At 39.3% G+C, this 14,152-nt stretch overlaps 1 protein-coding gene across 1 annotated transcript in view; it reads right to left on the bottom strand.

Annotated features, from left to right (window-relative positions):
* CHCHD3 (coiled-coil-helix-coiled-coil-helix domain containing 3) overlaps window positions 1-14,152 on the bottom strand; it is a 282,681-nt gene that overhangs the window by 42,308 nt on the left and 226,221 nt on the right. The window lies entirely within an intron of this gene.

Raw genomic sequence — 14,152 nt, 5'->3', positions numbered from 1 at the left:
TACCCATAATAAATGTAAGTTAAAGAAATATATATGGTATAATCTCAATATATATGGTAAAAATAATACATCTATGTTTATTAATGTTTCTATGGATAGAGATGAAGGAAGGATGACTATCAAACTACAACTTCACACACTTTACTTTTAAGGGGTTGACTGAGAAGGAAAGAGGAAAAAATTACATTTGCCGTGCTAAGAAAAAAGTGGGGGTAGTATACTGATAATTTTAAAAGTCCAATAACGTTTATTAATTTCATATGCTTTTCACTACACTAAGCATCCAGGAAGGATATCAAAAGGCAAAAGTTGATCACAAAACGAAATGGGAAGGAGAAAGAATTCTTAAAGGGTTCATTTAATAATACTAGAATCTTCAAGGGGACTAGCAATCTATGAGCTGATTTTATATATACTGGGTGCGTATAATCACAGTTACAGACATAAACCACATACAATTTGCCTATAAAACATTCTTTTCAAAAACATGCAGAATTTGGTACCAAGTGAATTCTTAGGACACCACGGACAAAGAGATCGTGGCTAAGAGTATTTTTTTTTAAGTTCATCATTATACCATTTCAATTAAAAGATGATCTCATGTTGTGGACTGCAGGGAGTGCTAAAATGTGGAACCAGTGTATTGGCTTTTGGTGACCCTCTATCTCCTAAAACTTCTTCTCTGCAAAGTTGCCCTAAGATTTCCCCAGGGAGCATCCCATGAACCAAACCTTTCCTGAACTCTTTCCTCTCCACTTTTTCAATCAAAACTACTTTTTCCTATGTCCCATTCTCTCAAAGCCCTGAACTTTGCTAAGAAACAATACGGTAAGCTAAAACTTGCTTATTTTTAATGCATATTAACATGCTTATATAATAGTAATTAACATGAAATAGCAAATCGTGATTATTATAACATACACATATGTATGCACCAAATATCATATCTGTATATTTGACAGACTCCTAGAAAAAACTACCAACACAAAAGCTTAATTCTCATGGTGTGAATTATGGGTACCAGGAATAGGTGATTTAAAAAAATATTCCCAAGTAGGCAAAACTTTTGGTCGAATTCTCACATCCTATTAACTCTGCCTTTCAAAACATAGCATTTAAAGTCCTTCGGCGTCTGACCCTAATCTTCCTTTTTGGCCTCCTATTCCATCACACCTCCCCCTGCATTCATTCTAACCGTTTCTAGCATATGATTCCCTCTTCATGGAAAGCCATTCTCCCTCTTCTTACCTTGAGAAAATCTCAAAGTGAGCAGAGCCAGCCTGCACACTAGGCACCTCTTCTCGCAGTCCACATCCTGCTCGTCATCCCTACACTGTCTTGTCTGTGCCTTCGTATTAGCATTTACCACACTATAGCCGCTGTTGTACCAATCTGTCTCCCCATGTGTACTGCAAGTGTCCGGAGGGCAAGCATCGTGCCTTCTTCATCTCTGTATTTCCAAGTTTATAAAAACCACCTGGAATGTATGAGATACTCAACAATTCTTCTTGAACAAATGTTAAAGTTATAATTCCTGTATCAGGTTTTGACACCTTTACAGTAGAGCTAGTAATTTCAACAAGTATCAGACCTCTGAATATTTGGGACTTAAACTTATATTTCTGTATTTCCAGTGCCCATAGAGCACAGAGCATCAAAGACACCCCGATGGATGGCTGTGTTGTTGATACTGATGATGAGCTGTCACATTACTACCCTTCAAAATACATGTATGTCATTGAGCTCTTCACTGGGGGAAGAAACCAAACAGACGAAAACAATGTATCAGAATCCACTCATTGAAAAGAACTCCCAGGACAGCGGAGTTGATGAAATTGGTCTCCTGGAAAAATCCGGTATCTCAAATTCAAAGACCTCAAAAATACCTCCAAACCAACACGCCACTAACCACACCAAAAACACAAATGACAAAGTAGTGACAAAACATCTGATCCCTGCTTCTTGTCAACTAACCAGGATGTCTGAAAGATGCACCCTACACCCAGTGATGTTATTTTCTTTACATTAAGGTCTTTTGTATTAGAGAAACTGTATCAGGGAAAGAAAACTGGTTAATTGTGAATAGTACCAAATGAGCTGTAATGGAGGTGCTATGAATGTAAATCAGCGAAGCCTGATGCAGAACACAGCAGCATCTGGGCGTGCAGCTTGCAAAGTAATGAGACTGTGATGATAAGCTGGCACCCAGCTTTGATCACTTCATCTTGCTCAAGAGCTCTGCTGGGGAAACAGAGGTGAGAGGCACTGACCTCCCTCCCACCACTCCGCAGGAGCACAGAAAACCATAACGGATCGGACCGATCCCCTTCTCTCTTCTCCTCCTTGCAAACACACCCCTTTTTCAGAACTGACGGTTTCATAGTGGGGAGCCCAGCATAAAACAGGCCGAGAAAGCTTCTACCGTATGAAGTGTCATGTCTGAACACGTCGACAGTAATTGGCAATTCATTTTTCATCCTAAAAGCAGAAACAGGCGTACGCTACCTTCAAACTCCCAATCATAAGCCGTGCTGAATGTGCCTTGTACACAGACAGCTTTGCTGAGATCTATACCAGTGGCAGGCTGGTGGACTTCAGAGTCTCCACAGATGGGTCTGTCTCACAAATAAATAGGTATTTGTGTAATCTCAGAAGCACAAGAGAACAAAATGAAGAGAGAATGGCAGCACATTAAAAAAAAAAAAATCCCACCACACAACAGCAGCCCTTAGCCTTTCTTGTGTTAATATTGTAATTGGCACATAGCTGACTTCTTTGTGCTTGTAAGGTCCCTACGAAGTGTGTTTAACATACTGAAAAAAGGAGCTTTTTAGTTCTTGAAAAGGAGTATAAAGCCAGATGTATCCCTGCACAGTATTTCTTGCCAGCCTCATCCAGAAAAGGGAGCTGAAGTGACTTGTGTGAAGGGAGCCAAGAGTGAGAACTCCCTTTAATGAGCACATCTATCAGTTTTCAAGGGACGCAGATGATTACCAGCATTTAGACATACACACTCACAAAAGGAACATGGCAATTTAACTGCTGGCTGGTGCATGAGAAAGCACGTAAGAGAGCTGAAGGCAGCCATGTGAGCAAGTTGGGGATGCTTGGCGACACTTTTACATGGGAACATGTGTGCTTTCATTTCAACATGTAGGGAAGGGCCAAGATGCAAGCTTTCACAAGTTTTCAAGCATTTTGCCAGGACTCGGTACATAGTATGAACAAATTGCTGCCTAAGATTATAATATTAAAAAGTACCAGTGTCACTCTATGAATGTTTCACGTACAGATACTGCCTATAAAACCCCTTTATCAAAATTTACTTTCAAAACTTAACCAGGCCTGGGACTTCTCTGGGCGAAGTGGTTAAGAATCCGCCTGCCAATGCAGGGGACACGGGTTCGATCTCTGGTCTGGGAAGATCCCACATACCGCGGAGCAACAAAGCCTGTGCACCACAACTACTGAACCTGCGCTCTAGAGCCCGCGAGCCCCTGCACCGCATCAAACAGTTGCCCCCGTTTGCCGCAACTAGAGGGAGCCCGTGAGCAGCGACAAAGACCCAACGCAGCCAAGGATAGATAAATAAAAATAAATCTATAAAAAAAACTTAACCAGGCCTATCTACAAGACTCTAGGCCAACAAGGAGACGAGTATAATAGGCAACCATAATTTAATGGGGAGCGGGGGAGACTTATTCTTAAGAAAATAAATAAAATAAAGCGAGGTTTACTCCTGTATCTATAGAGATCAAGCATACTGAACGAACAGCCCTGACTCTGAGATGAAGTTTTCAAATTCTAATAAGAAAATATGATTATGGATAGGATTAGAAATCACAGGTTTCTTAAGACTGTGATTAAACTGAAGAAACTTATTTCACCTGGGACAAATTACAGTTAAAAGTTGGGTATTCCCAATATTTTGGACATTTTTTTTCCTAATTAAAATTAGGAAATTAGGGTATTTTAAGATTAACATTTTAAAAATGTACTGATCTTAGGTGTTCACACTGTAGTAAAATTGTATATATACCTGGCTAACTATTACCCAGAAAAACAAATATTCTCAATACCTCAGAAAGTTGACATGTGTCCATTTTCAATCAAGTCCCCCTCTATCCCCACCAACTACTTCCTGATTTCTATCAATGCAGACTAATTTTTCCTGTTTCTGAACTCCGCATAAATGGAATCGCACAATGGGCGCTGTTTTGTGTCTGGCTTCTTTTTGCTTAACATAATGCTTCTGAGATTCAGCCACGTTGTTTCATGAATAGTTTATTTTTTTAAAACTGCTAAACTCATCGATGACCATATGGGTAGTTTCTTTTTGACTACTATGAATAAACCTGATATGAACATGTGTACAAATCTTTCTGTGGATGTATATTTTCTTTGCTCTTGGGTAAATACCCAGATCTGGAATTCCTGGGTCATAGAATAAATGTATGCTTAAATTTATAAGACACCACCAAACTTCTTCCAAAGTGACTTTGCTCTTTTATACCCCCCAACAGCAAAGCAGGAGAATTCTGGTTTCTTCACATCCTTGCAAACAATTAGTATTGTCAGTCTTTTTGATTTTCATCATTCCAGTGGTTTTAATTTGCAATTCCCTGATAGCTAATGATGTTATTAGCACTTTTCATGTGCTAATTGGCCATTCGTATATCTTCCTTTGAAGTGTCTGTTCAAGTTTTTGCCCATTTTTTTTTAAACATCTTTATTGGAGTATAATTGCTTTACAGTGTTGTGTTAGTTTCTGCTGTATAACAAAGTGAATCAGCTATATGCATACGTATATCCCCATATCCCCTCCCTCTTGCATCTCCCTCCCACCCACCCTATCCCATCCCTCTAGGCAGCCTCAAGCTGATCTCCCTGTGCCATGCAGCTGCTTCCCACTAGCTGCCCATTTTTTAAATTTTCTAAATGGTGTCTTAAGATGAGCAGAACCTTTTAATCATGATAAGGTCCAAATTTATCAATTTCTGTATTTTGTTTGCTTACATCTTAAGAAAAATGAAAAGAGCCAGAAATAGGAATCCTTGAATAGACTGACACCATGAGAGATGATGTGGAAATTATACATTCAAATGAGCAATGGGAAGACACATTCAAGTACGATTATCCTGAAAGTTCTGGTTTCAATTTTAGTACCATGGTTTTACCCCAGAAATAGTGGCAACCCTAAGTTAATTATCTGGTTGAGAGCAGGGAGGGTTGGTAACATTTGGAATAGGCTTCCCAAACCATAGAGTGATGAAACAAGTAGGTACCACCATATGGCGGAGCCTATACAACTTCCCAGAGACTATCCTAAGAGCTGTCACTTTTATGCATAGATAACTTCTTCGATATAATTTTTACCATACTTAAGGCTCTAGATGGTTAAACTTTGCAAATCTGACACAAGGAAAGAATTAAAAATCTACATCCTACAAGTCTTCCTGGACATTTTAAGAAGTGGCAGGTCAGTCAGATGGTAATTAACTCTAATTGGCCCGCCTACAAGCTTCGATGCTTTCTATCTGTAGCTGAGTGGCACTCAAAAAGCAAAATAACTTTTTCTCATCTATGAAAACATCAAAGGAAAATTTTAAAAAATTATTTCCAACTGGATCCTTTAAAAAGTAAATGAACTCTTGCTGGAATCAGCAAGAGGAAAAAACTTAGTTATCCCAGTTAGAAGTATATTTGGGGAACTATGAGCTGTGTAGATAATTACTCAAATAAGCAAGGATCTGTAAATTCTAAAATACCATGCACCCTAGAACTCAAAATGTTCTTGTTTTAAATATTATGATACAAAGAAACAAGCTATCATTTTGGCAGAAACTTCATTTATCTAACTAACAGTGTGCAATTAGTATTTCATATAACCATGTAGGGTAATGCTGGATTCTTAATGGATCGTATTGATTAAGGAAGAAAGTTCAATGCTAATGTTCCTGTAGGGGAAAACAGAACGATTTGTTATCCCACGCAGAACAAATCATGAATTCAGGAGTTTATGGCCACTAACCTAAGGGCTGCAACAAGACTGATTTTGATAATTTACACGAAACACATAAATAGATTATATTAAAGGAAAGAATACGCCCAGAGCAACCCAAACAAACGCTAGCTGCCACCGCTGAGACAGGGAAGAGAATTCCAGGTCATGGATTTAAGGTAGGATGTGGCCAATCTGGCCTCAGTATCACCACTTGAGGTTCCTTCACATACTGTGTTGAAGTGATAAGGAAGTTTCCACTGTGACCCTCTTGACTTTGAGACCAACTGCACATGTTCATGCAACAGCAGCAGTTTGTGTTCTATTTTGTGAAACAGATAATACTGTCGTATGGCTTACATCCCTGTCCTGCCCTCCTCGTCCTATATTCCAATCAACTTTGCCATCCTGCCCTGCCCCCTTCTGCAGACACCTCTGGACTGAGTGGAATGCTGCGAGCAACAGTGGAGAGTCAACAGTCCGTGCTGTTTTACAAGGTGGCTGCACCAGTCTGCATTCCCACCAGCAGAGAGAGAGAGTGTGTGTGAGTGGTGGTGGTGGAGGGGGGAGTGTCCCTTTCTCCTCCGCACTCTCTCCAGAATTTGTTACTTGTGGACTTTTTGATGATGTCCATTCTGGCCAGCGTGGGTGGCTTTGATTTGCATTTCTCTTGATGGTTGGCAATGCTGAGCATCTTTTCACATGCCTGTTGGCTGTCTTCTTCGGAGAGGGGTCTGTTTGGGTCTTCTGCCCATTTTTTGATCGGGTTGTTTTCTTGTTGTTGGGCTGTATGAGCTGTTTGTGTGTTTTAGAGATGGAGCCCTTGTTGGTCGCATCATTTGTGAGTGTTTTCTCCCAGTCCGAGGGTTGTCTTTTCATTTTGTTTGTGGTTTCCTTGGCTGTACAGGGGCTTGTGAGTTTGACTGGGTTCCATTTGTTTGTTTTTGCTTTTGTTTCTATTGCTTTGGGAGACTGACCTTGGAAAGTGTTGCTACGATTTATGTCATAGGCTGTTCTGCCTGTGTTCTCTTCTGGGAGTGTTATGGTGTCATGTCTTAACATAATATAAACAACAAACAACCCTACACTTCTAAATAGGCAATTATAACCAAGCGTATGCAGAAATGATACAGGTGGAAAGCTAACTCGCAAGTGGTGTTAATGTTTCTTGGCATTTACTTCTGTTACCTTAGAGAATAAGTATGTAGACTAAGGCTAGAGCTCCAACTTAAAGAAATAAGAAGAAACTAACTAGACAAATCTGATTAGGAGGGCTCTAATTTTAAAGGGGGGAAAAGGCACTAATCGCCTAAGGTTTCCTTACAAATCTAACCAATTCTACATGCCCATCGTAAGAAATACTGTCAAACAGTGGTGTGTTCCAAAGCAGGTCTCACTTACCTTGGAACTAATTTGTTGCTTTGGGGGGTGTGGGGGAAGAGAATGACACACACAGCTTCTTAGTTTGAGAGGCGGCAGGCTGCTCTCCACATATCCCCTGATGAAGTACAAAAGGGGCTGCCATACCATACACAACAAAACTAAAAGGTCACCTGGTGTCTTACAACTAAATAAAACTACTTAGGTCCATTTTTTAGATGAAGATCAATGACAACTTTTTTTTTTTCTTTTTCAACTTTTAAATCTTCTGAGCTTGAATGCCCTAAAGAGAATGGCAGTTAAAATTTACATTTTACAGATAGAAGAGACAAGTCAAAGGTGGAATAAATAACCTGCCTGAGGAACTGGGTGTTCTAAATAACTGAGACTTTGTTTCAGCCAAATGGGTATTTGCTATTGGACAAACTCTAGTGGGTACATGAAATACTATGGAAGTTGACATAGGTGAGTTGATGTTTAAAAAACAAAAACAACAAACAACCCTATACTGCTAACTAGGCAATTATAACTAAGTGTATGCAGAAGGAGCACAGGTATATTTACTTTTTCTAGAATTTAGCCTCTTCAATTGCTAAGTCTCTTACTGAATAATCAAGACATTGCTTGGCTCTAAGGACCGTAGGGAATAAAATGTCACCACTGCAGCTGCTATATTTCCTGCTCACAGCCCTTCAAATTAAAAAAAGGGGGAAAAAGGCCCAATACAAATGCAGAATTTAATTAGTTAGTAAAAGCCCCAATCCTTGCTCGAAGCCCTGTTCTTTCTGTAATAGCGCATTCTTTTCTTCTTATGTAAACTTTTCATTAGGGAGAAGACATCTTTATAATACAATAACTCGAGTTATAGGGTAACTGCTGGTAACATAACTCCTGCATTAGAAAAGCCAGCATGTTCAAGTAATGTTGTTTTAATACAATTTGTGTTCAGCAGAAACCAAGTCAACTTGGTCATTGAGAATTTGATCAATGTGAATTAGTGTCTTACTGAGATAAACCATTTGATCATTTAGAAACTGATCAACGAGAATCAGAGATAAAACATTTATCATGTACATTTGGTATATCAGAGCCATTCACGCAGCACTAAAGTAGGTTATAAGCAGACATCGGTAAGTGTTAGAGACAATGTGCAGGGAAACTGTCAGCTGCAGGTACAAATAAATGTCTGAAAGTATATAATTTTAATCCTTTTGATAGGGCAAGTTACTCAATGAGGCAGCTGGAGTCACTGAAAAATTACAGGAGCTCAGCTTTGGAAAACCTGGAAAGAAGCACAGCAATGCTGAAACACTGCAAACTTTGGAAATAAGTTTTAATTAAAAGTTTAAGCAGAATGGTAAGTAACATAAATTTACTTGGCTAAACTTCTATAAGAGTTTTAAGACTATTAATCAGAGTAAACTTTGTACCTGCAGGACAATTAGTTCTATTAATCTAATATTTCCAAATTGAAGTCACATTGACATTCAAGCGCACTGGCTTATGCATCTAACAGAATTATAAATTTGCCAGTCAAAACCTTATTTAATTATTTTACAGCCAATTAAGCAGGATCTTTAAACACTGTTGCTTAAAACTGTCCATAATCCACATGTGTAATTACAGAGAACATGAGAAACACCTGCTGATACCACTGGCGTGTCATCCTGAGCTTCACTAACTCATTCGTAGTGTAGCTATTAAATCACACACCCTAAAGAGAAACTAAACAGCACTGCCAGTCAAAGTGAAACCCTAATAAAACCAAGAACATTTTAAAGAGAAAGAATTTTACACTGAAGCAAACCTTTGACTATATAGTGATACTGAAAAAAGCATTTTATCTGTAAGAGTTTTGCATAGCATTCCACAGATACTCTACAATCACCTAAACTCCTTCCACAGGGTAACTAATCTTTTAATACATTGCAAGGATAACCCAGGCTTCTTCCATGAGCCTAAGTTTATAAGTCAGGTTTCAACAACTTCGTTCAAGGATAAAAGTGAGGGGCTTCCCTGATGGCGCAGTGGTTGAGAGTCCGCCTGCTGATGCAGGGGACACGGGTTCGTGCCCCGGTCCAGGAAGATCCCACATGCCGCGGAGCGGCTGGGCCCGTGAGCCATGGCCACTGAGCCTGCGCGTCCGGAGCCTGTGCTCCGCAGCGGGAGAGGCCACAACAGTGAGAGGACCATGTACCGCAAAAAAAAAAAAAAAGTGAAAACCCCTCCTAACATCTGGCACACAAAGGAGCATTACCACTATTCACATCCAATTGCACAGAACCATACTCCTTTACGAGTGCTTCATCTTTCAAAGATACTGAAGCCAAGTTGAAAAGTTATACCTCTAATAAAACCAGTCCAAAATATTTTTGAGAGATCTATGTCACTTCCCACATATATTTTTAGGGAAGGTAGAACTGGCCACTGAATTATCTAAAGGAAAACATGGGAGTGAAAGATCAATCGTCTTTGAAATGCTTTTGTTTGATATTACATTGTCTTCACAAGGTTTACACTGCCTTTTGCTTTACATTTGCTTGATGTTTGTTTTTATATTTTGAAAACAGTTTGTGTGTACATAACACTATGGTAACATTTCCTTTCTGTGGGTATGGTATATTGACCCCAATCCACTGAGGCAATTGGATTCTGATGCTGACTAACAAACAGAGCCCCTGTGGCACTCTGTCCATACACCCCTTATTCTGTCTGTACATCCTGACAGCTCTGACACACATCCCTTTTGAGGCTGTCCTGTCATGAGAGCTTTATATGCTGTCTCCTGGCTGGACTGTGAGCTCCCCAAGGGTAAGAACTCTCCCTAATGTTCTTTGGGGAAGTTTTAACATCATCTAGATTTCGTTTGGAACCAGATACAGAAATCTCCCCTATGGTGCATAGTTTCATAACATGAGTTGGACATGATAATAAAATAATAATATCATAATAATAATACATAATAAAAAATAAAATCTAATATTTATTGAGCATTTACTTTGTGCTAGACCTGTGCTAAGCACTATCAATGTAACATTTAATATAATATTTCGCTTAATTACGTACAAGTTAGAATATAAGGATTAATACTGAACATAACTTTAAGTAGCTGAGTTATAACATGGTACTACCGCCATGTAACTAACTCAGAACTAACACCATAACTTGCTCTATTTAACAGCTAATAACAAAGGGTGATAAAGGTGATATGAAGTGCTTATAATGACTGTTTCAGTCGAGCTGGGAAAAGAAAAGGTATATCTCTTGAATAAAAGCTAGATGTAAAAAATACATGTATCACTGGGTTTACCCAGTGATTTGGGTTTTATAGCCAAAATTTTAAAGCTATTTTGGGGAAAAAGTTCTTGCAGGAAAATAAACAGCACACATTCTTGATCCCAAATTACTTAATTTCCATTGAAAAGAGAAACAGTAAGTTTTAATAATTTGATATTTATTAGGGATACAATTATCTCATCACAGTAGAACCAACTGTGGATTTTTAAAAAGCTTTGGTTTACTATATCTGTCTTATTCTTGCCCTCCTCTGACGAGCTCTAAGCTCCACACGGATAAGACCCCACCTATCTCCTTCATGGCTGTATATTCAGAATGCAGGGGAGGGCATGTTGCATAGAAGCACTATGAATGAATGATGTGTTGATAAAATAGGGGGAAAAATTCCAATAAATCTAAAGTGTTTTACTGGTTTACCACCAAACTATAAAGTGAGGGACTGAAGTGTGAGTTAATATTTAAGCCTCCCTAAAATAATTCCATTAGCTATCCTGCAGGATGCCCCAATGTAACTGTTGTTCATCACATGTGGCCTCAAATGCTCGGAGCATTCTTTATTCTTTCTCTTTACAGTGATTTTATGTGACCCCCCCATCAGGTGCATAATAGTGCCCTTGAAATTGCAACTTAAAAAGTTTCCATCTCCTGTAACCAAGATGTATCCAAATGAATCCTTCCATCACATAAAATTAACTAAATCCTCCTCAAAGTCCTTCAGAGTTTGCTGTCCAAGAGGAACTGCTGAGTTCAGCTCTGTCAGGCAATGGAAAGAATACAGTACTCTGCCTTGCAAAAGACTGAAGATGTCATGATTACATGAGGTGCTCAAGTTTCTAAGGAGAAACAAAATTCCGTTGAGGAATCTCTGTGTCTTCAAAGATGGTAAACATCTCTTACATCCAAAGCACTATCACTTCCTTGGTGTGACACTAATGAACTCAATGCAAATCAAAATACGATATTCTAGGAAGCTCAGGCTAGCAGGTAGTAGCTGAAAAAAATGATATAATGAAAGTCACTTTCTGAAAAACCTAGCTTTGAAATTCCTGGGTTTTTGTTTGCACTGGAGTTAGCCAAACTGCAAAGTCTGAGGGCAGAGTCCCCAAGACTGTCCTCACTTCTAGTATCATCTGCAAGTTCAAGGGGTTCCCAAACCACCCTAAGCTTTGATAATTCAAATAAAAGGACTCACAGAACTCACTAAAGCTATTAAACTCAGAGTGATGGCTTATTATGGGAAATGATACAGAGAATCAGCCAAAGGAAAAGAAACCGAAGTCTGAGAGGTTTCCAGATGCAATGTTCCCACTGTCCTCAGGATGCATTTCCCTCCTGGTATCACTGTGTAACAAATGCAGAGTAGTATCAACTAGAGACGCTCACCCAAACTTTAGTGTCCTGAGCTTCACTGGAGCCTCATCACACATCCTTGCCCGACTGACTGCCCCTGTGGCTGAATTCAGTCTTTGGCACCGGGCTGATACCACATGTCATAAGGGGCCCATCATAAATAATAAGACATTTCTTTCACTTGGGAAATTCCAAGGGTTTAGAGGTTTGTCCCAGGAGCTAGGTACAAGGGCCAGAGCTCACTTTGGGAGAGGCCAGACTGTTTACTACACCGGATTGGAGAAGGATCTAATAAAGAATAATACCTTCTAAAGATAAAAGAGAATGATGCTGCTGAGGCTCTGCTTAAAACTAAGTCCAAACTACAGGTCCATGCTGTCTTGGAGAAGGTAAGTCACGATGACTTTTACTTTTGTGCTTACATGCAGCCTCCCATTCTGCAGTAGGCTAGCCCAGGCTGAATGACATGGCAGCTGGGCATGGCTTCAGAAGAGAAGCCAATTCTTTTCATCTAAAATCAGACTTCTCTCTCTATGATATTCAGCTTCACCAATTTTCCAATAAACTAAGCTCATATTTCTGTTTCTGTTTCTCCTTTATCCCTTCTATCCAAGTGTTATGGGCTGAACTGTGTCTCCCCCCAAATTCTTATGTTGAAGTCCTAATGCCTGGTACTTCAGAAAACAAATTTGGACAGAGGATTTTTAAAGAGGTAAGTAAGTTAAAATGAAGTCATCAGGATGGGCCCTAATCCAATGTGATTTATAAGAGAAGGAGATTAGGACACAGATGCAGAGAGGAAGGCCATGTAAAGACAGCCATCTGCAAGCAAAGGAGAAAGGCCCCCGGAGAAACCAACCCTGCTTCCACCTTGATCCTGAACTTGCAGCCTCCAGAATTGTGAGAAAACTTCTGTTAAGCCAGTCAGTCTGTGGCAGCCCTAGCAAACCAGTACACCAATTCATCACTAATTCATGTCTAATCTCTCAGTGACTTTTGCATCCATCCCCTCCTTTTCTCTTTCACTTATAGAGATATCTCATCTGGTATCTCTGGCTTTTTTCCCCTGCACACCTCCAATCAAACCTCACATCAACTATCAGACTAATTCCTAAAGGGCAACAGAAATTGGGGTACTCACCTGGTCAAACACCTTCCAATGCCTTCTGGCTAAATGAAGACCAACTTCTTAGCCCAGCAGCTAATGAATGACCCTAACAACCTTTCCAGCTGTATCTCGCACCAGTCTCTGTGAGTCAAACCACTGCTCTTAACTAGTTTGTCACCCAACTACTGAAGATGTTTTCGTTTTGAATACCTTTCCTTCCTGACTATTCAATACTCTTCTTCAAGCCTCAACTAAAATACCATCTTCTTTATAATGACTTCATAGATCATTCTAGTCAGAATTGATCTCCTTTAACTTAAATTTTAGTTATTTGTATAGCTATCATCTTACAAGGAAGAAAGACCCAGGGTGCCAAGTCAAAGGTTCTCACAGTACAGAGACCAAAGGTTTAAAAAACAGTGCTTTAACATTAATGGGAAGGATAAAAACCTAACTTTGAGAATACATATGTAGAGTGCCTTTTAAAATCAAGTCTATCCAATACCATATCTAAATTCTAAAGATAGCATATTAACCTTTAAGAGTGAGATTTATGGCTCATTTTTAGAAGGCCTTTCCCAACTGCCCCTAAAGAGATAATTCACTAAGGAAGACTAAAGGTTTTTGTCTATTTAAAGATACCTCAAACCATCTTTTTAAAAAGTCTTTTTTTTAATCAACATTAAAATAACACCAATATCCATTACCACACAAACTACACTATAGCAGAAAGTAACAACATTCTACCTTAGGGTTTAATCATTTTATCAAATGTTTATAAACATGCCAAGGAAGGAGGTCAGAGCCCAATGCACTCTTTCAACTAAACCTGTCACAGCACCTTTCTGTGCTTCACTAATTTGCACAAGTGCAACTAACAGAGGTTACACAACAGAACTATTTATACACTCAGGAAAATTCTGAATGATGTTTTCTGACCTAATGTGAGCACTGGAAGCAAAGGGAAAGTACAGGGCTATGGGTCGCAGACACTTTGATCCATCAATTACAGAACA

This window comes from Neophocaena asiaeorientalis, unplaced genomic scaffold (assembly GCF_003031525.2).
Source record: "Neophocaena asiaeorientalis asiaeorientalis breed wild unplaced genomic scaffold, Neophocaena_asiaeorientalis_V1.1 scaffold364, whole genome shotgun sequence".
Lineage (NCBI taxonomy): Eukaryota > Metazoa > Chordata > Mammalia > Artiodactyla > Phocoenidae > Neophocaena > Neophocaena asiaeorientalis.
Note: the sequence above shows the minus strand (reverse complement) of the source record. Positions and strands in the feature narration are given on the sequence as shown.